Source organism: Somniosus microcephalus, chromosome 10 (genome assembly GCF_052327205.1).
Source record: "Somniosus microcephalus isolate GS21.2 chromosome 10, FLI_Smic_1.0, whole genome shotgun sequence".
In the NCBI taxonomy this organism is placed as follows: domain Eukaryota; kingdom Metazoa; phylum Chordata; class Chondrichthyes; order Squaliformes; family Somniosidae; genus Somniosus; species Somniosus microcephalus.
This window is the reverse complement of record NC_140996.1, coordinates 11108034-11133302: the sequence shown is the minus strand read 5'-3', so window position 1 is coordinate 11133302 and position 25269 is coordinate 11108034. Positions and strand designations below refer to the sequence as shown.

Here is a 25269-nt window from a genome sequence, read left to right as displayed (position 1 = left end):
GGGTTAAGGTGAGGAGAGGGGGGCAGGAAGGGAAAAAGGCATGCATATGGCATGATTAGCTGGAAAGTGGGAAAGGCTTGTGGGGTGAGGGGGAAGTGGGATGTGAGAAGAAGGAGTAGGGATGAACATACCGTTGTTGTCCCAAACGGGGTCAACATCGGCGGTGCCCACGGTGCCCACAAACTGGCGCCCAATGATTTGCAGCACTCTTTCCTCCAGCTCAGACAGTGGTTGGGTGTCAGCTTGTCCCCCGCCTGTGCGCTCCTGCTCCCTCCTGTTGTGAGCGACCTTGGTCTGCAAGAGAAAGGAAAGTGTGTGAGTGAGTGCGGAGCAATGTGTTTGGGAGATGTGCCTGCCATAGTTGAATAGCTGTCATTGTGTGCAAGGTGTGAGATGTGGGTGTGAGTGTTGATAGGTAGAGATTGTTGGTGGGTGAGTACTGGGGGGGTGGTGCTTTGGGCAGTGTGTGCAGACTGTGATTCAGATGATGGTATGTAGCATTTGTAGAAGCATTGACTCACCCTGACCACCCGAGTGAGGTTGTTAAATTTCTTCCTGCACTGTGTGGGGGTCCTGGGGGCCACAGTGCTGCCCAAGACCTGCTGGGCTACCTCCCTCCACATGGTGCGGAAGACTTGCGGTGAGGGCCTCCCGCCACTTGCCGGGTACAGCACTGCCCTCCGTCTCTCCACAGCGAAGACCAATACCTCCAATGCTTGGTGGCAGAATCTGCGAGCTTTCTCCTTGGGCCATTGATCTGCCACGAAGACACCTCCTTCAGTGGTCCAGTTCCTTCTCCTTGGCCTTCTGATGCTTGCTGAGACAGCCTCAGAACCAGCAATGCTGAGAATGAGGTTCTGCAGCATGAATGAACCTCCCCTTTAAGAACTGGAAAGAGCCTGTGGCAATGATGACAGGCGATTAGACCGCACCTGAAATTGCTTAGTGCTTTGAGTCTAACGCCACTGAGCTAGGTCATTAGTGCTTGATTTAGCGCTTCCGTCCTTTCTTTGAGCGGTGACACTGAATTTTGCGTGCAGCGAGATTCATTTGCGCCTGGCACTAAATCTCAAACTTTTCAGAAGTTAGTGCCCACTCCTGGGCGATAATGAATTTTGACCCCTACATTACTAAGCTGTCTAGATGTAAAAACCTCCATATGCTTTGTTACACTTAAGAGAACAATTCAATTTAAGGCCTTACTGACATCTGGGTTTCCTTTGGAACATGCAAGGCAGTCTAGAAAATCCAAATTCAATCTCGGTTTGGATAATCATCTTTATGGAAAATTTCAGAATTACAGCCTCAACATAATAGCTTTATTCTTTGTTCAATTTGATTCCCAGTGCTTGATTGCTATACAACAACATTTCATAGAATCAAGCAGCACAGAAGGAGGCCATTCGGCCCATCGTGCCTGTGCCGGCTCTTTGAAAGAGCTCCCCAATTAGTCCCACTCCCCCGCCCTTTCCCTGTAGCCCCGCAAATTTTTCCTTTTCAAGTATTTATCCAATTCCCTTTTGAAAGTTACTATTGAATCTGCTTCCACCGCCCTTTCAGGCAGCGCATTCCAGATCACACCAACTCGCTGCGTAAAAATGTTTTCTCATCTCCCCTCTGGTTCTTTTGCCAATTATCTTAAATCTGTGTCCTTTGGTTACCGACCCTCCTGCCACTGGAAACAGTTTCTCTTTATTTACTCCAGCAGTGGTGTACATTGGCTCGCTAAGTCCCATTAAAGGTAAGCTGCAGCTCCAGTCTATCATCCCGCAGAGTTGTAGATGTTGTTGTACTGAACCTCACTATCCTTGCACTTAAAAAGTACTCCGCGATCATGAATAGTCCTGACAGACACCACACGATCCACTTAAAGCAGCTCCTGATCGAAAACGCAGGGATTTTAAGTCACGGGAGGTGACCTCGATAGTTTAATATCAGGTTGAGATACACGTCGTAAATCAAAAATGTGCCAGAATGCACTCTGCCCCAGCTTGAACTGCAGAAAAATTATGGAAATCACCTCACTGAAATTCCCAGTCACGGTGTAAAAACCCTCGGAAAAGCTAGAAGGTGAGGGTTTATTTATTTTTCTTCCATTGCTCTGTGTGTTGGAATTGATCTGAAGTCGTTCATGCCTGCTATGTTGCAGAAATTTAAGTCTAACACCATTTAGATTTCCTCATTGAAACACAGAAACATAGAAACTAGGAGCAGGAGTAGGCCATTCGGCCCCTCGAGCCTGCTCCGCCATTCAATGAGATCATGGCTGATCATCCAAACCCTAGCACCCGGTCCCTACACCGACAGCCATCCCACCCAAGCCCTATCCCTGTAACCCCGCGTATTTAATCCCCCCTAACACTAAGGGCCAATTTTTTATCATGGCCAATCAACCTAACCCGCACATCTTTGGACTGTGGGAGGAAACCGGAGCACCCGGAGAAAACCCACGCAAACACGGGGAGAATGTGCAAACTCCACACAGACAGTCCCCCGAGGCCAGATTTGAACCCGGGTCCCTGGTGCTGTGAGGCAACAGTGCTAACCACTATGCCACCGTGCTAAATATAAAATTCTTATAGCCTTGACAGGGTAGATGCTGAGAGGCTGTTTCCCCTGGCTGGGGAGTCTAGAACCAGGGGTCACAGACTCAGAATAAGGGGTCGGCCTTTTAGGACTGAGATGAGGAGAAATTTCTTCACTCAGAGGGCGGTGAATCTTTGGAATTCTCTACCCCAGAGGGCTGTGGAGGCTCAGTCATTGAGTATATTCAAGACAGAGATCGATAGATTTTTGGATATTAAGGGAATCAAAAGGATCGGGGGATCGGGCGGGAAAGTGGAGTTGAGGTAGAAGATCAGCCACGAGCTGGTTGAATGGCGGAGCAGGCTCGAGGGGCCGAATTGCCGACTCCTGCTCCTATTTCTTACGATCTCTTTTTTCTCTTGCGTTCTTGCTCTTCCTTTCAGTCTTTGAGCTCAAGAAGTCGGTGTCAGGGTTTTGTTAAGTCTCCTGCAAGATGCTAAAAATAAAGAAACACTCCTTAATTTCTGCACTTCAAAAGCTCTCTGTTGCCCCGCCAGTCATTCTGGGTATCAAAATATCGGGAACAGCCTGAACCGACTCGAAATGGTACCTCACACAGCCCCAGACCATGAGAAATGGTACCTCACACAACCCCAGCCCATGAGAAATGGTACCTCACACAACCCCCAGACCATGAGAAATGGTACCTCACACAACCCCAGACCATGAGAAATGGTACCTCACACAACCCCAGCCCATGAGAAATGGTACCTCACACAACCCCAGACCATGAGAAATGGTACCTCACACAACCCCCAGACCATGAGAAATGGTACCTCACACAACCCCAGACCATGAGAAATGGTACCTCACACAACCCCAGCCCATGAGAAATGGTACCTCACACAACCCCAGACCATGAGAAATGGTACCTCACACAACCCCAGACCATGAGAAATGGTACCTCACACAACCCCAGACCATGAGAAATGGTACCTCACACAACCCCAGACCATGAGAAATGGTACCTCACACAACCCCAGACCATGAGAAATGGTACCTCACACAACCCCAGACCATGAGAAATGGTACCTCACACAACCCCAGACCATGAGAAATGGTACCTCACACAACCCCAGACCATGAGAAATGGTACCTCACACAACCCCCAGACCATGAGAAATGGTACCTCACACAACCCCAGACCATGAGAAATGGTACCTCACACAACCCCAGACCATGAGAAATGGTACCTCACACAACCCCAGACCATGAGAAATGGTACCTCACACAACCCCCAGACCATGAGAAATGGTACCTCACACAACCCCAGACCATGAGAAATGGTACCTCACACAACCCCAGACCATGAGAAATGGTACCTCACACAACCCCAGACCATGAGAAATGGTACCTCACACAACCCCAGACCATGAGAAATGGTACCTCACACAACCCCAGACCATGAGAAATGGTACCTCATACAACCCCAGACCATGAGAAATGGTACCTCACACAACCCCAGACCATGAGCGTAGTATCGCTAAACTTCTGTGGGATGGTGTCAGCTTTGAATGGCTGGCAGAAACGGGAGTCGAGTGCTTCGTACTTGAGCTACTAGCATGCTTAGAATCATAGAATGATACAGCACAGAGGGAGGCCATTCGGCCCATCGTGCTGGTGCCGGTTCGTTGAAAGAGCTCTCCAATTAGACCCGTTCCCCAAATGTTTCCCCTTCAAGTATTTATCCAGTTGCCTTTTTGAAAGTTGGTATTGAAGCTGCTTCCTCCACCCTTTCAGGCAGCGCATTCCAGATCATTCCACTTCATCCAGGGGTAGTCAATATTCAGGAAAGATAGGCAAAAAGGAAAGGGAGGTGGGGTAGCATTGCTGGTTAAAGAAGGGATTAACACAATTGTAAGGAAGGATATTAGCTCTGATGATGTGGAATCTGTATGGGTAGAACTGAGAAATACCAAGGGGCAGAAAACGTTAGTGGGAGTGGTATATAGACCTCCAAACAGTAATGCGGAGGTTGGGGATGGCATTAAAAGGGAAATTAGAGAAGCGTGCAATAAGGGCACAGCAGTCATCATGGGTGACTGTAATCTACATATAAATTGGGCCAACCAAATTAGTAACAATATTGTGGAGGAGGAATTCCTGGAGTGTTTACGGGATGGTTTCCTGGACCAATATGTCGAGGAACCAACCAGAGATCAGGCCATCTTAGACTGGGTATTATGTAACGAGAAAGGATTAATTAACAATCTTGTTGTACGAGGTCCCTTGGGTCGGAGCGATCATAATATGATAGAATTCTTCATTAAGATGGAGAATGAAGTTGTTGACTCAGAGACTAGGGTCCTGAATTTAAATAAAGGAAACTACGATGGTCTGAGGCACGCGTTGGGTAGGATTGATTGGGGAATGTCACTCAAAGGGTTGATGGTGGCTAGGCAATGGCAAACATTCAAAGACCGCATGGATGAACTACAGAATTTGTTCATCCCAGTTTGGCATAAAAAAAAACAAAAAAGGTGACTCAACCGTGGCTAACAAGGGAAATTAGGGATAGCATAAGATCCAAGGAGAGGACATATAAAATGGCCAGAAAAGCAGTAAACCTGAGGATTGGGAGCAGTTTAGGATTCAACAAAGGAGGACAAAGGGATTAATTAAGAAGGGGAAAATAGAATATGAGAGTAAGCTTTCAGGGAACATAAAAACTGACTGTAAAAGCTTTTATAGATATGTGAAGAGAAAAAGATTGGTGAAGTCAAGCGTAGGTCCCTTGCAGTCAGAATCAGGGGAATTTATAATGGGGAACAAAGAAACGGCAGACCAATTAAATATATATTTTGGTTCTGTCTTCACAAAGGAGGACACAAATAACCTTCCAGAGATGTCGGGGAACATAGGGTCTGATGAAAGGGAGGAACTGAAAGAAATCGGTATTTGTAGGGAAATGGTGTTAAGGAAATTGATGGGATTGAAGGCCGATAAATCCCCAGGGCCTGATAATCTACATCCTAGGGTACTTAAGGAAGTGGCCCTAGAAATAGTAGATGCATTGCTGATCATCTTCCAACATTCGATGGAATCTGGAACAGTACCCATGGATTGGAGGGTAGCTAATATTACCCCACTATTCAAAAACGGTGGTAGAGAGAAAATGGGGAATTACAGACCGGTAAGCCTGACATCGGTAGTGGGGAAAATGCTAGAGTCCATTATAAAAGATGTAATAGCAGAGCACTTGGAAAACAGTGACAGGATCGGACAAAGTCAACATGGATTTACAAAGGGTAAATCGTGCTTGACTAATCTACTGGAATTTTTTGAGGATGTAACTGGTAAAATAGATAAGGGAGAACCAGTGGATGTGGTGTATTTGGACTTTCAGAAGGTCCCGCATAAGAGATTAGCGTGTAAAGTTAAGGCACATGGGATTGGGGGCAAGGTACTGACTTGGATAGAGAACTGGTTGGCAGACAGAAAGCAAAGAGTTGGAATAAACAGCTCTTTTTCCGAGTGGCAGGCAGTGACTGGTGGGGTACTGCAGGGATCGGTCCTTGGACCCCAGCTATTCACAATATATATTAATGATCTAGACAAGGGAACTAGATGTAATATCTCCAAATTTGCAGACGACACAAAGCTGGGTGGGCGTGTGTGCTGTGAGGAGGATGCCGAGAAACTCCAGGATGATTTGGACAGGTTGGGTGATTGGGCAGAAGCATGGCAGATGCAATATAATGTGGATAAATGTGAGGTTATCCACTTTGGTAGCAAAAACAGGAAGGCAGATTATTATCTGAATGGCAATAGATTGGGAGAAGGGGAAGTGCAACGAGACCTGGGTGTCCTTGTGCACCAGTCGCTGAAGGTAAGCATGCAGGTGCAGCAGGCGGTTAAGAAGGCAAATGGTATGTTGGCCTTCGTAGCGAGAGGGTTTGAGTACAGGAACCAGGATGTCTTGCTGCAGTTGTACAGGGCCTTGGTGAGACCACATCTTGAGTATTGTGTGCAGTTTTGGTCGCCTTATCTGAGGAAGGATGTTCTTGCCATGGAAGGAGTTCAGCGAAGATTCACCAGGCTGATACCTGGGATGGCAGGAATGATGTATGAGGAGAGATTGGATCAATTGGGCTTGTACTCGCTGGAGTTTAGAAGAATGAGAGGGGATCTCATTGAAACTTATAAAATTCTAACAGGACTGGACAGACTAGATGCAGGAAGGATGTTCCCGATGGCCGGGGAGTCCAGAACCAGGGGTCACAGTCTAAGGATAAGGGGTAAGCCATTTGGACAGAAATGAGGAGGAATTTCTTCACCCAGAGAGTGGTGAACCTGTGGAATTCTCTACCACAGAAGGCAGTAGAGGCCAATTCATTAAATATATTCAAGAAGGAGTTAGATATATTTCTTAAGGCTAAAGGGATCAAGGGGTATGAGGAGAAAGCAGGGACCGGGTACTGAATTTGGATGATCAGCCATGATCGCATTGAATGGCAGAGCAGGCTCGAGGGGCCGAATGGCCTACTCCTGCTCCTATCTTCTATGTTTCTATCCCTTTGTTTTAATCAGCTTTTATTTTTAACCTCAGTCTCGTTCCTTAAGGAAAGAAATAAAGACTTGCATTTATATAGCGCCTTTCCCGACCACCGGACGTCTCAAAGCGCTCTGCAGCCAATGAAGTACTTTTGGAAGTGGAGTCACTGTGGTAATGTGGGAAACGCGGCAGCCAATTTGCGCACAGCAAGCTCCCACAAACTTACTCCTACCACGAACTGTGCTCTCTGTTTGTCAATCATATTGTTTATATCACCCAGCCACACCTCTCAATCCTTGCTTTCCCATACAACAAGGAAAATGGAAAAAAAGGCTCGGATAAGAATTTAATTAGATTTTTAAAAAATGTTTAAATGTTAACGTTAATATTTTTTCTATTTCTTTTTGCAATCTTCCAATCCCTGCATCATTGCAGGAATTCAACTCAAGTGCAGTTTCTGTTCCCTTCCTCCCTCATGCTTTTTGTGTCACTTTCTTGAAAAGATAATCATTTAGGGACATTTTCAACACATTTTGTTTAATATTAACCTTGCAGGTAAGATTTGGAGACAAAATTATGCTTTTTCATTCGTTCCTGTTTTACTCAAAAATAGGCTGTCCATTTTAATTAATTTTTCAGTCTATGAGAATATATTTTTAATTATTGGGTATATCTGTGTACATCAAGATAAATATGGATGAGGCAGAATCTTTGGCCTGTCTTAGCTCACCATTCTAAAAATAAAACTGGAGCTCCCTGTGCCTTCAATCATCTCTTAAATGATTCCAGGGTGTTGGTTCCACGACGCTACTATGGGGACCATTGTAAATATTGATCACTCTTTGTGTGAAGACGAACTCCTGACAACACAAACAACTTGCATTTATATAGCACCTTTAACATAGTAAAACCTCCCGTGGAGCGATTATCAAACAAAATTTGACACCGAGCCACTATCAGGACAGGTGACCAAAAGCTTGGTCAAAGAGGCCAGATTTTAAGGAGCGTCAAAGGAGGAGAGAGCAGTAGAGAGGCGGAGAGGTTTAGGGAGGGAATTCCAGAGCTTTGGGCCGAAGCAGGTGGAGGCACGGCCGCCAATGGTGGAGCGATGACAATCAGGGGATGCGCAAGAGGCCAGAATTGGAGGAGTGCAGTGATCTGGGAGGGTGTTGTGGGGCTGGAGGAGATTACAGAGATAGGGAGAGGCCATGGAGGGATTTGAAAATAAGGATGAGAATTTTAACATCGAGGCGTTGCTGGACCGGGAGCTAATGTAGGTCAGCGAGCACAGGGGTGATGGGTGAACGGAGCTTGGTGCGAGTTAGGACACGGGGCAGCCGAGTTTTGGAGGAGCTCAAGATTGCATCAGCCTGGATTCTCCTTTCACTAGTTTGGACATGTGCGCCATCGTCCTGCTATCACAGTTTAAAGTTTCTTGCTTGCTGTGTGTCATTTCCTTTGAAACAAAATCAAAATGTTGCATTTGAAGACTCGGGGGTGCTGAATTTACAAAATCACACTCCTGTCAGGAAATTAGTTGTTGCATTATTTCAGCAATTATATCACGTGATATTTACATAGCAGCGATTTTTCTCGTTTCTATTCATTTGCCAATAAAATATTTTTATTTAGAATACTGCTCTTTTATTTTGGTCTTTCTCCCAATTCTCATCTGTTTGATTTTTTTTTTCCATCTCAGTTTTTCCACCTTTTCACCCCCCTGGAGTGGGGGAGATGGTGTAGCCATCATCAGTGCCGTTACACGATAGGCCAATCAAGTGACACACGTCAGGCAATGGCAGTTCCTCACCCCAGAGTCTCTGTCCAATTACTGAGCTTAAAGACAGCACGTCTTGAGTGAGTCAACGAGAGAGAGACTTGCATTTCTATAGCGCCTTTCACGACCTCAGGACGTCTCAAAGCGCTTTACAGCCAATGCAGTACTTTTTGAAGTGTGGGCACTGTTGTAATGTGGGAAACGCGGAAGCCAATTTGCGCACAGCAAGCTCCCACAAACAGCAATGTGATAATGACCAGATGATCTGTTTTTGTTATGTTGGTTGAGGGATATATATTGGCCAGGACACTGGGGAGAACTCCCCTGCTCTTCTTCGAAATAGTGGCCGTGGGATCTTTTACATCCACCTGAGAAGTCAGACGGGGCCACGGTTCAACGTCTCATCCGAAAGACTGCACCTCCGACAGTGCGGCGCTCCCTCAGCACTGCACTGGAGTGTCAGCCTAGATTTTTGCGCTCAAGCCTCTGGAGTGGGACTTGACCCCACAACCTTCTGACTCAGAGGCGAGAAGTGCTGCCCACTGAGCCATGGCTGACACAATGAGTGGATGGATAAATACTTCAAAAGGAAAGATTTGCAGGGCTCTGGGGAAAGTGGAGTCATTGGATAACTCTTTCTAAGAGCCAGTACAGGCACAATGGGCCGAATGGCCTCCTTTTGCACTGTATCGTTCCTCTTGATCCTAATTCCCAGTAGTGAGGCGGTGAAAGCCAGAACATTATGAACGGCCTGTGGCAATAAAAATATTTCCATTATTTTACTCAAAAACAAATTAGCATCAATAAAGCTAAGATTTTAATTCTTTAGTAGCACTCTATGATCACTCTATAATTTGTAGAGTGACTGTACCTGCAGATCAAGTCTACCACAGTCACAATCATGAATGATCTATCAGACCATTTTTCATTACACGGTTGGACACTAAAGTGCGGGGGAATTTCATGTCGCAGTCACCTTCCTGAACTCCAGACGGAAGCCGTTATATTACATGGGATTAACATCACAGGAACAGGCCATTCGGCCCAACTGGTCTGTGCCAGCCTCCTCCCACCCCTCTTCATCTCACCCCATCAGCATAACCTTCTATTCCTTTCTCCCTGGTGTGTTTATCCAGCTTTCCCTTAAATGCATCTATACTATTCGCCTCAGCCACTCCCTGTGGTAGCGAGTTCCACATTCTCACCACTCTCTGGGTAAAGAAGTTTCTCCTGAATTCCCTATTGGATTTATTAGTGACTATCTTATATTTATGGTCTCTAGTTCTGGCCTCCCCCACAAGTGGAAACATCTTCTCTACGTCTACCTTATCAAATTTTAAAGACCTCCATCAGGTCACCCCTCAGTTTTCTCTTTTCTAGAGAAAAAAGCCCCAGCCTGTTCAATCTTTCCTGATCGTTATAACCTCTCAGTTCTGGCATCATCCTTGTCAATCATTTTTGCACCTTCTCCAGGGCCTCTATATCCTTTTTAAACAAGGAGACCAGTGCTGTGCGCAGTACTCCAAGTGTGGTCCTTGGCTGGCCATGTATAGAGTTTATAGTTCCATGTATAGTTACATAGAATCCCTTGTTTTACAATCGATAATATAGCCGTCCACTGTAAAAACTGGTTGACATGAATCAGTCATTCATGAAAGAAAGACTTATGAAATAATACTGAGCGGCCTACGGGTGGCGCTGTCCAGGGAGAGTATAAATACTTGGGCACGGGCCCAGCTTGTGCAGGACATTCTTTAACAGGAACTAGTGAAGGACACAACTAGACCTCCATGTTGTAAAACAGTTGATTAAAGCTTTGTTTAACGCTCAGACCAAGTGCCTCGTAGTTTTCTTACGTCACTGATCACTTCCTGTGTTTTGACGTGCTGCTGCGCCATAGTCATTTATTTTTTAAATTAGGTGCTTTAAGTCATGAAGATTTATAAATGCAGTCACTCATGTGCAACAAGAGGTGAATATAAGTGTCCGCGCTTTTCGGTGGCCGATCCCATTAGCAGAAACGAAGCTGGTCCTTTCTCAAACAAGTTCATTGTCAGCGCTGAATGTTGCAAAGTTCTGCTGTTGTAGTCCCGGCCGTCCTATCACTTGCTGGCACAGTGCGCTGAACCAGGTTTTTCATTTCTTTTTGGCATTCGTTGCAACGTGGCCCCCGAGATGTTCAAAAGGTTTAATGAGTCCCTTTGTTTCAATACGCTTCCAGTGGCTCTTACTTGTTTAAGTAACTCAAGTGAGAAAGAATTTCTTTACAAAGAAGAAATTTCTCATTCACTTCAGATGATTGGATTTCCAATCTACTGCTAAGTAACCTTTCCAATTAAAAAATCCAGTGGTTTTCAGTTCTCTGTGTAGAACTTTTACTGAATGTAGCAAACGTGTAGTTGAAACCAAAGGGCTTTTTCTGTGTTTCATTGAAAATACTTGTTAAACTGTTTGATAAATGCTAGAAAATTAACCGAGATTGATAGATTTTTGTTAGGTAAGGGTATTAAGGGTTACTGGAGTTAAGATAGAGATCAGCCGTGATCTCATTGAATGGCGGAACAGGCTCGAGGGGCTGAATGTCCCTGCTCCTGTTCCTATGTTTTATGATTTATTCCTGGACCCAAAGTCCTAAACTCCAATAACAACAACACTTTGTATTTATATAGCGCCTTTAACGTAGTTCACAGGAGCGTTATAAAACCAAAGTTGACACCGAGCCACACGAGATATTAGGACAGGTGACCAAAAGCTTGGTCAAAGAGGTAGGTTTTAGGGAGCGTCTTAGCAGAGGAGAGAGAGGCGGAGAGCAATGTCTCCGTTAAGCTGCGCAGTCACGCTGCAGTCTGGAGGTCCCGCGCAGGCCACGCTGCAGTCTGGAGGTCCCGCGCAGGCCGCGCTGCAGTCTGGAGGGGCCGCGCAGGCCGCGCTGCAGTCTGGAGGGGCCGCGCAGCTGCATTCAAATGGAAAAACCGCGCATGCGTGGAAATTGGAAGGGGCCGCGCAGCCTGTTAACGGGGCCGCGCACCCAAAAACAAATTAGCAGAGACATTGATAGAGAGACTGAGAGGTTTAGGGAGGGAATTCCAGAGTTGAGGGGCTTGGCAGCTGAAGGCACGGCCGCCAATGGTGGAGCGATGGAAATCGGGGATGCTCAAGAGGCCAGAATTAGAGGAGCGCAGAGATCTCGGGGTGGGGGGTTGTGGGGCTGGAAGAGATTACAGAGATAGGGAGAGGGGGGCGAGGCCATGGAGGGATTTGAAAACTTCCAACTTAAACCTATTCAAAGTTTGGTGTACTGTTGCGAAAGAAAGTTAACAAAGCATCTAAAATCAATAGAGGCAAATTAATGGGCTACTCTGAAAACTGAATTCAACAACAAAAATGATCACCTTGATGCATGGCCAAAGAGAAATCATTGACCCAGAGAGAACTGAGGGTGGCCCATCGATTCCACTCCATCAACAAGAACCTGACTCCATGATTCAGGTACGGTTGCTTTATTAACTCCACCAATAATACTTCACATCTTGCAGAGACAGCCAATGCTAGCAAGTTTATTGTGTTGCATGCAGTGCAGTGACATAGAGTGCCATTCCTTTAAAGCATATGTAGATGTAATTAGTTCTTAATCAGCTGTTTTTTTAATAAGTGTAGCATATTGCCTGATGGTTTAAATATCTACAAAGTTGCTTTGTTTCTTGTTTTATTTTTCATATCGTCCTTCAGTTTATATATAATCTGCGAATAATGCAAAGCCTTGTTCTTACAGCCCCTCAGATGAGCCATTCTTGTAGACGGTATTTGCAAAGACATCAGCATAGCTTGATGGGGGGTGTGTGGGTATGGCAGTAGACTAAGGGGGTACGAATGCATGGCAGTAGACTTTAAGGGATGTGTACACATGGCAGCAGACTTTCAGAGGGTATTTATGTATGGCAGTAGACTTTAACCAGCTGATGGCATTCCTCTGGGTGTTAAAGCCAGACTTGAAATTAGTGGCATGTTCTAAACATGACTGGATGCATATTGCATTCTTGTGGGCACAGGTGGCACATATGGAAACCAGATGGATGAATAATGCTAGCAACCTTGCACAAGTTATCGCCATGCTCATTTAGACGTTTCTAGTGCCCACTGTTTGAATTAAATATTTGAAAATGCACCACAAATGCTCAAGTGAAATAATTAAAAGATATCACAGTGTACATCAGTAATACAAATGATGGTTTATCCAAATTGTTGTTTTTTAATTAACTAGTAAAAACCATTCCCCCACTGGCTTAATAGGTATTTTTGTTGGGTAAGGGTATTAAGGGATACGGAACCAAGGCGGGGAGATGGAGTTAAGATACAGGTTAGCCATTGACGTAAGAAAACGACTAAGCACTTGGTTTGAGTGTAAAACAAGGCTTTAATCAACTGTTACACAACCAGGAGATTCTAGTTACATCACTAGTTCCTGGTTACAGAAACATCCTGAGCAAGCTGGGCCCACGCCCGAGTATTTATACTTTCCTTGGACAGCGCCACCAGCTGGCCACCCAGTGTTATCTCATGAGTCATTTCTACATGAATGGTAAGATTCATGACAGCCATGCTCTAATAGAATGGCGGGGCAGGTTCGAGGGGCTGAATGGCCTCCTCCTGTTCCTATGAAAAGTATTGCATGCTGGACTGAACCATACAGCTCAGTGAGGTTCCAGATTTGATCTTCGCTCTGTGCGGAGATAACTGATCTCAGTCAAAGCAACATTTGGAGTGCTACAACTGGCTTTAGTGCCCCTGGATAAGGACAGTGGGGAAATCGGACATGGTGCTTCGCTCCTGATTGCTGTCCAGTGACTTGTCCTGGAAAGTCTTCCTATGTAAACCTTGAGTGAGGAAAGGATCGAGATTGTCTGCAGCACTCACTGGTTGACGCACGGAGAATGGTTACTTGGGTGCGAGGTAGCGGAGGGTTGGTGTCACCTGTTCGAACTACATCCCAGCCATCAGGAGAGGAAAGGGGGGGTTGCAGAATAGCTAAAATTCAAAAAGGGATATGAATTAATACAGAACATAGAAACAGGACGAGGCCATTCAGCCCATCGTGCCTATCCCGCCATTCAAATAGATCATGGCTGGTCTGTATCTTAATTCCATCTCCCTGCCTTGGTTCCATAACCCTTAATAACCTTGCCGAACAAAAATCTATCAATCTCAATATTGAAATTTTCAATTGACCCCCAGCCTCAACAGGTTTTTTGGGGGGAGAGAGTTCCAGATTTCCACCACCCTTTGTGTGAAGAAGTGCTTCCTGACATCACCCCTGAATGGCCTGGCTCTAATTTTAAGGTGATGCCCCCTTGTTCTGGACTCCCCCCACCAGAGGAAATAGTTTCCCTCTATCTACCCTATCAACTCCTTTAATTATCTTGAACACCTCGATTAGATCACCCCTTAATCAAGGGAACACAAGCCTAGTCTATGCAACTAGAACATTTGAAGAAATACTTGCTGGACCTTTAACCCTTAGGCCTAGAAATTGGGTTGAGGCGCCAAGTTCACCCGGGCGCTGGTTTTTGCGCAGCATTCGGAGCTGTAGCGATTGTCAGAAATTCAGTTTTAGTGCCCCTAGAGGGAGATGGGACGAGGCTCGAGGCGCTCCGCGTCCCTCTTAGGGCGCTGAAACTGAATATCGCAGCGCTATGTGCCGCAGCGCCACACGCTGCAGCACGGCACGCTGCGGTACTGCAGGTCTTCCTCCCACTGTTAAGGGGAAGGGGCCTGCAACAGCGCGAGCCCCGATCGCGAGTGCCGGCAAAAGAGCCCGGCACCAAGGAGAAGTGCCGGGCTCTCGGGAAACAGCCGGCAATGCCGCGGGGGGGGGGACCAGGAGGCCGGGGACGGAGGCACCTCCACCTTAACTTGCACCTCTGCCGGCGCAGCAAGGCCCCGTGAACCGGGCGCGGGTAGCGAACGGCGCTACAGCGGTGTTCGCTACCAAATATCGCGTTCGGGGCGCGAATGGGGCGCTGCGCACACCAATGACGTCATCGGTGGCGGCGCAGCGCAAATGGCTAACGCCATCATTAGCGCCCCTGCTGAATATCGCGGGAGGCGCAGCCAGTGGCGCTACAGCCACTGACTGCCTCTTTAGGCGCTAACAGGTGGCGCTACTCACCCAATTTTCCCCCTTAGTGTGTTAATCATTGATTTCTACAGTGTTATGTTCAAATGTATTTTCATATTTTTAGGAAGGTTAGTGCCACGATCACCCTGAACAGAAATGTTAAACTTACTACTGCTGAACAAGCCGATAACTTCACCCTGTAAAATATATTTACAATTCTGCTGCCATTCTCTCTTTTGATCAAAGGTTGCTAATTAAATTAATCTTTGGAGGTCAGTCCCTCGTAAGGCATGTGTACTTTAGCTCCATGGGAATCTGTTCTTACACTGGCTTAGATAGGCTCCCACACAAACTATACTTAGTACCGTTTGGATGTTGCCGACAAACCGGATGTCTGTGACGCTCCTTGTATCATCCGTTTTCTAATTAATTTCTGTAACCGTTGTTGTCAGTGGATTATGACCATATGAAAGTCTCTTCGCCGGGAGCAAGCGCAAGGAGCGCAAGTCAACCCAAGCACCCCACCCACCCGCCCCTTCAACCACCGTCTGCCCCACCTGTGACAGACTGTAGGTCTCGCATTGGACTCATCAGTTACCTGCAAACTCATTTTTAATGTGGAAGCAAGTCATCCTCGGCTCCCGAGGGCCTGCCCAAGAAGAAGAAGATATGAAAGTCATTTCTCATTTATGTTGGTGTACAGTGCGACTGTGTTAGTGAACGAGAGCCCAATAAGGAAAGGTGCCAAACTGTACTGCTTGTGTGACAGTGATGGATGGTTCCCACTCTCAGCTCATTCTGCCACTGCTCTTCATTTTATGTCTGTTAGTTCCAGTGGGCAAGAGCACCCCCTTGAGGACTGGGGCCATAATGCGGATAAGCTTTGATCTGATGGCCATCTCAATCAGTCGAAGCCCGTGTTCACCTATTTTAATACAAAAAAATTCTTTTGCTTGATGTAAGTTTAATTATGATCTCAATAAACTGGTAGCTTAATCCACAGTTCCCAAAAATGTTAACTTTACAGCATTTCTTTCGAGACATTTTAAGCGGGGGAATTAAGTAAAAAAAAAGACTTGCATTTCTATAGTGCCTTTCAGGCCCTCTGGACATCCCAAAACGCTTTACAGCCAATGAAGTACTTGTGAAGTGTTGTAATGTAGTTAATGTGGCAGCTGATTTGCACACATCAAGGTCCCACAAACCAGCATAATAACCAGATTAGCTGTTGTAGTGATATTAATTGAGGGATACATAGTGGCTGGGGCACCAGGGATGACTCTCCTGCTCATCTTCGAAATAGTGCCATGGGATCTTTTACATCCATCTGAGAGAGCAGACGGGGCCTTGGTTTAATGTCTCATCTGAAAGACGGCACCTCTGACAGTGCAGCACTCCCTCAGTACTGCACTGGGAGTGTCAGCCTAGCTTTATGTGCTCAAGTGCCTGGAGTGGGATTTGAACTCACAACCTTCTGACTCAGTGGCAAAAGTGCTGCCCACTGAGCCATTTTGGCAAATTATATAGCTCAGGAGACACAGCGTGATCCACTACTTTCTCAGGTATGGAACTATAAATGGATGGTCAACTATTTGTAAAATGAAAACTTTTGTTCTGATGTTATACAGAGAAACCAATTATCAGCAGGGTGTATGTTTGTGTGTGTTTGCGGCTAGGAATGGCAAAACCACATATGCAGTGCCAAATAATGAGGAGACCTTCAAGAGGAAAACCTTGGAACGTTCCAAAGGGATTGGCCAGACGCTATCTCTGATGGCCTGACCTTGTTAAGGACTTTGAGGGAATTGTGCAGAATTGTGGGGTCTGCAGGACGGTAGGAAATGCAGCACCAGTGGTACCTTTGCATCTCTCCATGGCCTCGCCGCTCCCTATCTCTGTAACCCCCTCCAGCCCCACAACCAATGTTCCCTTTGAGCTGCACGGCACCCTAGACGTCCCGCGCTGCCAGTGAGCCAGCTTTTAAATTTTAAAAAAATGCGCACGCACGGACTTTTGAAAGGGCCACGCAGCCCAGAAGAAAATGACAGGGAACATTACCTACAACTCTCCGAGATCTTTGCGCTCCTCCAATTCTGGTCTCTTCTGCATCTCTGGCGTCCTTTGCAACTCCATTGGTGGCCGTGCTTTCGGCTGCCTGGGCCCTAATCTCTGGAATTCCCCCCCAAACCTCGCTAACTCTCTCTCCTCCTTTAGGACACCCCATAAAACCTACCTCTTTGACCAAGCTTCCTGTCCTGATATCTCTGTACGTGGCTCGGTGTCAAATTTTGTCTGATAATGTTCCTGTGAAGCGCCTTGGGACGTTTTACTATTTTAAAGGTGCCATATCAAAGCAAGTGTTGTTGTATTTGGTCCAATGCAGTATGGCAACATGTCCCCATAGATTTTGCGGAGATGCATCAACAATATTTCTTAGTGCTAGTGAAATTCTAAATGGTTGGAGATTATTCCCCAGGTTCCGAACAACGACTCATAATGCTCAGCGGGCAGCACTCTCACCTCTGAGTCAGAAGGTTGTGGGGGTTTTTTAAATTTGTTTCTGGGATGTGGGCGTCGCTGGCAAGGCCAGCATTTATTGCCCATCCCTAATTGCCCTCGAGAAGGTGGTGGTGAGCCGCCTTCTTGAACCATTGCAGTCCGCGTGGTGAAGGTGCTCCTACAGTGCTGTTAGGGAGGGAGTTCCAGGATTTTGCCCCAGCGACGATGAAGGATCGGCGATATATTTCTAAGTCAGGATGGTGCGTGTGACTTGGAGGGGAACCGAGGTGGTAGTGTTCCCATGCACCTGCTGCCCTTGTCCTTCGAGGTGGAAGAGGTCACGGGTCTGGGAGGTGCTGTCGAAGAAGCCTTGGCGAGTTGCTGCAGTGCATCTTGTAGATGGTACACACTGCAGCCACAGTTCAAGTGTCACTCCCCTTGAGCATAAAATCTAGGCTAACTCTCCACTGCAGTAAGGACGGAGCGCTGCACTGTTGGAGGAGCTGCCTTTTGGATGAGACGTTAAACCAAGGACCCATCTGCCCTCTCAGGTGGAACATAAGAACATAAGAAGTAGGAGCAGGAGTAGGCCATACGGCCCCTTGGGCCTGCTCCGCCATGCAATAGGATCATGGCTGATCCGAATCTAGACTCACGTCCACTTCCCTGCCCTCTCCCCGTAACCCCTAATTCCCTTATCTGCTAGGAAACTGTCTATCTCCATTTTAAATTTATTTAATGTTGCAGCTTCCACAGCTCTCTGGGGTAGCAAATTCCAGAGATTTACTACCCTCTGAGTGAAGAAGTTTCTCCTCATCTCAGTTTTGAAAGGGCAGCCCCTTATTCTTAGATTATGCCCCCTAGTTCTAGTCTCACCCATCAGTGGAAACATCCTCACCGCATCCACCCGATCAAGCCCCCTCACAATCTTATATGTTTCGATAAGATCGCCTCTCATTCTTCTGAACTCCAATGAGTAGAGTCCCAACCTACTCAACCTTTCCTCATAAGTCAACCCCCTCATCTCCGGAATCAACCGAGTGAACCTTCTCTGAACCGCCTCGAGAGCAAGTATATCTTTTCTTAAATATGGAAACCAAAACTGCACGCAGTATTCCAGGTGTGGCCTCACCAATACCCTGTATAACTGCAGCAAGGCTTCCCTGTTTTTATACTCCATCCCCCTTGCAATAAAAGCCAAGATTCCATTGGCCTTCCTGATCACCTGCTGTACCTGCATACTAACCTTCTGTGTTTCATGCACCAGGACCCCCAGATCCCTTTGTACTGGAGCACTTTTTGCAGTTTCTCTCCATTTAGATAATAACTTGCTCTTTGATTTTTTCTGCCAAAGTGCATAACCTCACACTTTCCAACATTATATTGCATCTGCCAAATTTCTGCCCACTTACTTAGCCTGTCTATGTCCTTTTGCAGGTTTTTTATGTCCTCCTCACTCACTGCTTTCCCTCCCATCTTTGTATCGTCGGCAAACTTGGATATGTTGCACTCAGTCCCTTCCTCCAAATCGTTAATATAGATTGTAAAGAGTTGGGGTCCCAGTAAAAGATCCCTTAGCAGTATTTCGAAGACGAGCGGGGGAGTTCTCCGCGGTGTCCTGGCCAATATTTACCCCTCAGCCAACATGGCTAAACCTGATTATCTGGTCATCATCACATTGCTATTGGTAGGTGCGCAAATTGGCTGCCTTGTTTCTTACATTACAACAGTGACTACACTTCAAAATGTACTTTATTGGCTGTAAAGCACTTTGAGACATGCTGAGGTTGTGAAAGGTGCTATATAAATGCAGGTCTTTCTTTTTACCAGAGGACCTGGGCACTGGACAATGGCTCAGTGTTCACGGGTACAGAATTTTCTACTTTTATGGACTAGAATTAAGTATGCCCTCGTTTCCCCTCCCATCCCTCCCCCACTGCAGTACATTGCCTAATATGGACCTGTAGAAAGGTTTATGTAAAGATGTAAATAAGCACACCTTACTCCCACAAAGATGTAAATAAGCACACCTTAAAGAAATACAAAATTCTGACCAGACGAAAACAAATTTTCTATGCAAGGTTGCTGCCAATGTTTCTACCGATTTACAGAACCACCTGCTCCCCCGCTGAACTGTTTTTAAAGTGCCAGGTTAGCACACTTACAGCCCGACTTGTCCGGTGTCCAGGTTGAACTAGACAAGGGTCAAGGGAATTGGATATATAGTTGAAAAGGAAAAGGTTGCAGGGCTGTGAGGAAAGGGCAGGGAGGGGAGTGGGCCTCTTTCAAAGAGCGGGCACAGTGCACCATGGGTTGAATGGCCTCCTTCTGTGCTGTATGACTCTAGGTCCAGCGGAACCAAAAGAGACATTGCCTTCACAAGTAGAAACTGGTGATTCTGTAGCCATTGTCCAGCGGTTCAATCCAGCCTCGCCCATCATTCATACTGCAACTGAAATATTCCTACACCAGCTCCAACCGCACACATTTCCCAACTTCTGCAGTTAGGAAAGATCAGGCATTTTTTTTCCAGCTCCACCTATTATACCAGATTAACTCCTCCCTTGTGAGAGAGAGAGAGAGAGACTGGGGGGGGAGAGAGAGAGAAAGACTGGGGGGAAGAGAGAGAGAGAGAGAGACTGGGGGGGAAGAGAGAGAGAGAGAGAGAGAGACTGGGGGGAAGAGAGAGAGAGAGACTGGGGGGAAGAGAGAGAGAGAGAGAGAGACTGGGGGGAAGAGAGAGAGAGAGAGAGAGACTGGGGGGAAGAGAGAGAGAGAGAGAGACTGGGGGGAAGAGAGAGAGAGAGAGAGAGAGACTGGGGGGAAGAGAGAGAGAGAGACTGGGGGGGAAGAGAGAGAGAGAGAGAGACTGGGGGGAAGATTCCCCTGGAATTCAGAAATTTGAATGACGACCAAAAACTCCCATACCTACTAGGGGAAGAGAGAAATTGTGTAACACTAGCGGCACACTATGTTACAGCTTGCCATAAACAGAGGGACAACCACTAAATATAAGAAAAGAGTATATATAAATTATATGAAAGTATATTTATACACTCAGGGATATATCTGTTTATACACTGTATGGATAGATCTGTATTTTTGTGTACAAACATGAATGTTTTTCGATGCTTTGGCAACATAAGATGTAACTTGTCATCATGCCAATAAAGCGATTTGAATTGAATTGAATTGAATTGAGTCTATGGAACTGAACAAAGGAGGAAGCAAAGAAACAGGTTTTTGACATTGCCCCGGATCTTTAGTTGTATGCCTTTGATTCTAATCTTGAGTCGTTTTTAAACCGAAGTTCCCGCTGCCCCCCCAGATGGTAAGATGAGTTTTGGATCATACTTTCACAATGTTACGACTGAAGTTTCCGGAATAGACAGACGACAGACGGCGTCAAAGCGGAACTCGGGAGATTGCTGTTGGGGCGGAGATTAGTAATAAGCGATAGTCCCTGGTAAAACAAATGATTTATTTGCAGTCTTAATAATTTGTCAACATTGACATTCTGTCTGTGTTAAATACCTATCCAAAAAATGATTGATGTCTTTATTGAATTTTTTTTTACTAATCAGGTGAGGAGCATCCTAGAGGCCAAGGACAAACAAGGCTGCTCTTCTCCATGACTTGCTTCTTCCTTGATACGCTTATCAATTACTTCATAAAAGGTGATGAGTCGAAGAAGAGATGATGAGTCGAAAGAAGAGATGAATAAGGCTTTTATTAGCTAAGAAGAGACCATGCTTCTTCGTGAGTGACTGAACAAGTCTGAACGAAACCCACACAGTGGTGGGTGGAGTCAGCTGAGGCATGCCTCCATACACAGCGCCACCCAGAGGTGGCAATATACAATACAGTGGTTTACCACATTCACCCCTTGTTTAATGTGAAGTCCGGCGGGGTGAAGGGTACTACAAGTTAAGTCTATCAGGAGGCCTTGTCTGACGTCCTGATCGTCGTGGTGGCGGCGGTGGTGTTACAGCATCTGACGTCGGGTCTGGTGTCTGGGTGGTTGGCGAAGATTCCTGGGGCTTTGGCATGCCGTCTGCAAGGGTTGGGTTGGGAGGGGTGGTGGGGGATAACAGTGGTAAGGGGGATAACGGTGGTAAGGGGGATAACGGTGGTAATTCAGGGGTACCCGAGGGTGCGAGATCTCGTATGGAGACCGTGTCCTCCCGCCCGTCTGGGTATGTCACCCAGGCATACTGGGGGTTGGCGTGTAGGAGGTGCACCCGCTCGACCAGGGGGTCCGTTTTATGCGTCCTCACGTGCCTCCGCAGTAGGACGGGCCCAGGAGAAGTCAACCATGCCGGTAGCGAGGTTCCCGATGTAGACTTCCGGGGGAAAACGAACATTTTCTCATGAGGGGTCGCATTAGTGGCAGTACAAAGCAGTGACCGAATGGAGTGGAGCGCTGCAGGGAGGACCTCCTGCCAGCGGGAGGTCGGAAGGCCCTTAGATTTTAGTGCTAAGAGGACTGCCTTCCAAACCATCGCGTTCTCCCTTTCCACCTGGCCGTTCCCCCGGGGGTTGTAACTGGTGGTCCTGCTCGTGGCGATACCTCTTGTTAGCAGGTACTGCCGAAGTTCGTCGCTCATGAACGATGAGCCCCTGTCGCTATGTATATAGCTGGGGAACCCGAACAGAGCGAAGATGTCATTCAGACACTTGATGACCGTGGTACTGGTCATGTCTGGGCAAGGGATGGCAAAGGGGAAACGGGAGTACTCATCAACTATGTTGAGGAAGTACACATTGCGGTCAGCGGAGGGGAGGGGCCCTTTAAAATCGACGCTCAGGCGTTCGAAGGGGCGGGTGGCCTTGATCAGGCTTGCTCTGTCCGGCCTATAGAAGTGCGGTTTGCACTCGGCGCAGATTTGGCAGCTCTTGGTCATGGTCCTGACCTCCTCGATGGAGTAGGGCAGGTTACGGGATTTGATAAAATGGAAAAACCTGGTGACCCCCGGGTGGCAGAGGTCATTGTGGAGGGACTGCAGCCTATCACTCTGCGCGTTGGCGCATGTACCACGTGATAGGGCATCTGGGGGCTCATTGAGTTTCCCTGGCCGATACAAGATATCATAATTGTAGGTGGAGAGTTCGATTCTCCACCTCAAGATCTTGTCGTTCTTGATTTTACCCCTCTGCTTATTATTAAACATAAAAGCTACTGAACGCTGGTCAGTGAGCAGGGTAAATCGTTTCCCGGCCAGGTAATGCCTCCAGTGACGCACCGCTTCTACAATAGCCTGGGCCTCCTTTTCGACGGAGGAGTGTCTCGTCTCGGGGCCCTGGAGGGTCCTTGAGAAAAAGGCCACGGGTCTGCCCGCCTGGTTAAGGGTCGCGGCTAGGGCGAAGTCGGAGGCATCGCTCTCCACTTGGAAGGGGATGGACTCATCCACCGCGTGCATTGCGGCCTTCGCGATATCGTTCTTGATAAGAGTGAAGGCTGCACACGCCTCTGGTGTCAGGGGGAAGGAGGTGGCTTTGATGAGGGGCCTGGCTTTGTCTGCATAGAGGGGCACCCACTGGGCGTAGTAGGAGAAAAACCCCAGGCATCTCTTCAGTGCTTTTTGGCAGTGGGGAAGGGGTAGCTCCATTAGGGGGCGCATTCTGTCGGGGTCGGGCCCGATGACTCCGTTCTCCACCACGCAGCCGAGGATGGCCAGGCGCTTGGTGTGAAACATACATTTTTCCTTATTGTACGTTAGGTTCAGCCGTTGGGCCGTACGGAGGAAATTTGCTAGATTAACGTCGTGGTCCTGCTGGTCGTGGCCGCAGATGGTGACGTTATCCAAATAGGGGAAGGTTGCCCGCAGCGCGTTCTGGTCAACCATTCGGTCCATCTCCCTTTGGAAGACCGAAACCCCGTTGGTGACGCCGAAGGGGACCCTAAGGAAGTGGTAGAGGCGGCCGTTTGCCTCGAAGGCAGTATACTGGCGGTCCTCATGGCGGATGGGCAGCTGGTGGTACGCTGACTTAAGGTCGATGGTGGAGAATACTTTGTATTGCGCAATCTGATTGACCATATCAGATATGCGAGGGAGGGGGTACGCGTCCAGCTGGGTGTACCGGTTTATGGTTTGGCTGTAGTCGATTACCATGCGGCGTTTTGCAGTGGTTTTAACGACTACAACCTGGGCTCGCCAGGGGCTAGTGCTACCTTCGATAATGCCCTCCTTCAAGAGCCGCTCCACCTCAGAGCTGATAAAAGCTCTGTCCCCGGCACTGTACCGCCTGCTTTTGGTAGCGATGGGTTTACAGTCGCGGGTGAGGTTAGCGAACAGGGGAGGGGGGGGGGGACTTTTAATGTGGAAAGGCTGCAGGTGGTTTGCAGCGGGCGATTTAAAAGTTGTTGGTTGCAGACTGTGAGTGGGGGGAGGGGTCCACCGTATGCTAGTGTGACACTCTTAAGGTGGCACTGAAAATCCAACCCTAGCAGGACGGCAGCGCAAAGACGGGGCAGGACTAGCAGTTTAAATTTTTTATATTCAGTGCCCCCTACTGACAGGGTCACCACACAGTAGCCGCTGATGTCCATTGACTGGGACTTGGACGCCATAGAAATGCGATGGTGCGTTGGCAGAATCGTGAGGGAGTGGCTACGTACCGTGTCGGGGTGGACGAAACTCTCTGTGCTCCCGCTGTCGATCAGGCAACTGGTGGCGCGGCCGTTTACCGCGATATCCATCATGGAGCTGGATAGATGGTGAGGGAGGGCTTGATCCAGCGTCACGGAGGCCAGTATGTGGCTTAGTGAGTCACTATAGTCATCCGCCGAGACGGTGGTCGGTTCCGGTGACGAAATGGCGGTTGAGTGCGTTGGATACGATGGCGGCGGATGCCATGCGGCCGGGGGTACACAAAATGGCGGATAAGATGGCTGCTCCCACGGCCCGCACGCTGCGCTGCTGGCTGGCTTCCCCTTGCAGGCGTTAGCGTAATGGCCTTTCTTCCCGCAGCCCGAGCAGGTAGCTGTCTTAGCTGGGCAGTGCGCTCTGGGATGTTTTAACTGGCCACAGAAATAGCATTTTTGGGCCTGGTTACTGGGCATCGAAGCAGTTCTTACCGGAGGCTGCTGTCTCGGTTGGGTCGCTGCAGCGGTTGGTGCCGGGGGCGGCGGTCCCGTGTCCCACGGTTTCGATTGCCATGTCTCGGCGCCGTTACGGGGGTATGCCTCGAGGTTTCGGTGGGCCTCCTCTAACGAGAGCGCAAGGGCAATGGCCGTCTTCAGGTCGGGTTCCTTGCTTTCTAGCAGTCTCTGCCGGGTGTGGTCTGACTGGAGGCCCCTGACGAAGGCATCACAGGCGAGTCCCTGCGCGTGCTCCACAGCCGTTACCGCTTTACAATCGCAGTCTCTGCAGAGTGCCAGTAGCGCCCGTGCAAATGCCCCTACCGATTCTCCCGGTTGCTGCCTGCGGGATCCCAAGAGGTGTCGGGCGTAAATTGTGTTCACTGGGCGCGTATATTGCCCTTTTAGTAGCTCGAGGGCCGCCACGTACGTATTAGAGTCCCGGATTAGCATATATACTTGATGGCTCACCTGGGCGGTCAAAATTTTCAGTTTGTGATCCTCCTCTGTAACCTGTGAGATTGCGAGGAAGGATTCAAAGCAGCTCAGCCAGTGTTCAAACTTGGCTGATGCACCCACATCTTGAGGGTCGAGGTCCAGGCGTGGTGGTCTGAGGGCTCTCAGCAATGTCTGCTGTATCCGTTGCTGTTGTTGCTCCTCAGGTGTCGCCATTTAACTTTTAGCTAATAAAATTGATACGCTTATCAATTACTTCA

The 25269-nt window shown here is 47.8% G+C and overlaps 1 protein-coding gene across 3 annotated transcripts in view; it reads left to right on the top strand.

The window, feature by feature from the left end:
- Positions 1 to 25269, top strand: part of LOC147111442 (DNA dC->dU-editing enzyme APOBEC-3C-like) — a 158192-nt gene that overhangs the window by 111308 nt on the left and 21615 nt on the right. The gene's annotated exons all lie outside the window — the stretch shown is intronic.